Source organism: Mesoplodon mirus (genome assembly GCF_964341445.2).
Source record: "Mesoplodon mirus genome assembly, contig: HAP1_SCAFFOLD_374, whole genome shotgun sequence".
NCBI lineage: Eukaryota > Metazoa > Chordata > Mammalia > Artiodactyla > Ziphiidae > Mesoplodon > Mesoplodon mirus.
In genome coordinates this window covers 164614-166825 of record NW_028295577.1, presented here as the reverse complement: position 1 = coordinate 166825, position 2212 = coordinate 164614, and positions in this window count along the sequence as shown.

Here is a 2212-nt window from a genome sequence, read left to right as displayed (position 1 = left end):
AATATATATTATAAATATATAAATGTTATATGTATATATGTTTGTATATATGTTTGTTTGTATGTATATATACATATATACAAACTCCACAAGTATATATATAAATGGTATACCAAAAGGTTCAAAAGTTGATGGCAAAACGTTTAGGTTATACGAGTTGTTACGATAGAGTCGAGTATCTCTAATGTCTTCAATGATAAAACATATGGAATCATAATAATAAGCTGGTACTCTTAGTTTCCTTCTTCTTAGAACAGTTCCGTCGCGAAAAGAACTAACCCGTTTGCAAAAAAATTTTGCAAACTTTAATTTGTACAAAATAAGCTTCTCAGGCGACGCGTGATATAACGTCTGCATCGGGAAGCTGTATAGATTAAATATATGGAGAAGAGCAATAAAAAAGTAGTGGGTGGGCGAGCAAAATAAAGAGCTGAAAGGAAAATGAATCATGCTAAATAGAACGATAGCAAAATAAAGTCAAAGAACAACCGTCAATGTGGCAGAAACCTTTGAAACCATTTCATTGTCAGGAACAATTGTCTTATTCATATCTGTAGTTTTATCCTGAACAGAATATGTTAGCCTTGAAAATAAATCAGGAAGACAGCCTTTACAGAAACACTTGAAACTTAACCTACCAAAGCATTTTCTGCCACAGCGAATCCAGCCTAAACTACAAATATATTGCGCAATGTTATTGCGGCAACTATAAAAGACAGCTCCTACCATGATTCCACCACTGCTACATGATTTAGTGGAAGAGAGATTACGCGAGGTACACGGCAATGATGGTTTACTTAAATAGAGCAGTGTGAATGCACCTTTTTTTACTAATTAAGATATATGCACTGACATATATGAAACCGGAGGCGCAAAAAGGTGATTATGAGCTTTTCGTGCCTTCACTCGACTTTTTCTATGCTCTTCCAACACCTTCATTAACGATTCTGTGGAAGCACCAGAGGGTTGTTTCTGAAAAATTTTTCGTTTTAATTCTGGAAAGGTGTCCGACTAATAAGAAACATTTTCATAAACGGGTTAAAAGATTCGACATTAGAGATAATTCCACCGTTCTTACAAGAACTCAAACACCGCGATCTCTTTTTTAACGAATAAATAACTGAGAAAAACTATGCTGTTTTTCATGCCAGGGTTATCTGTGTTTCGCAAGAATTTACTAACCTAACTTATGTGTAATAGTCACTTTTAAATATACTTCTTGCTTAAGTTAAGACAATAAATACTCGTTTCAGAATTTTTGATTATCGAAGATACACTCTTCGTTAGGATCAAAGGTATTCCTTTAAAACCTCTTGAATTGTCCTTATACTTAAATGAAGCGATCCCGTGGTTTCCGCAACAGAGTGCTCATCAAGTGTAGATGAAGCTAAAAAGAAAAAACAACTCTATACACATAAAAGGAACCCGAACTAAAGCCAATTTTTCCATGTAAATTACCTTCAGGCAGGATCAGAGATATACCATGGAATTCTTTAGCAAGATCATGATGTCGAGATGTAGCTTTGGCTATTAAGGCTAAAAAACATATATGTATATATACACATATATGTATATATATGCATATATATATGTATATACACATGTATGTACGTGTGCATACGTATATATATATATATATGTAAAAGAGTGAATATGCAGTGGATGGCTATAGAATTAATATGAAAATGCAGTAACACACAAATAGGAGTGCTCGTTTGTACGACTCCTGAAGATGAAACAGAAGGGTTTGTCGGTTCGTTGGTAACATACGATGAATCCAGAATCCGCTTGGGAGTACTCCAACTATGACTCAAATTAAGCTGAAATTTGAACGCCTCAGGAAGCTTAAAACATACAGTAACAGTTCCAAGAAAGTTCTTAATCACTTTTTGCATGTCTAATAGCATGTGATCGTAGTCTTTATTGGTAACATCACTCGTTATGTTTTCCTTGTTTACGATGTTCTGACAAAACATTTTAGTACTAACGGAAACCTGGAACAAGATATTCAATCGTTTAATAATGATAGAACGAAATACTTGTGATTATACCAACCGCGCCGTTGTTGCTTTCTGAAGGTGCTTCATTAGCAGCATTCAAGCATGTTCCGTCAGATTTCAGGCAACAATCACCATTATCCTGCAGTAATATAGTTGATGAAACGAATAACTGAGAAAGTTTTAAAAGACATACCGGCACTGGAAGGCCTTGG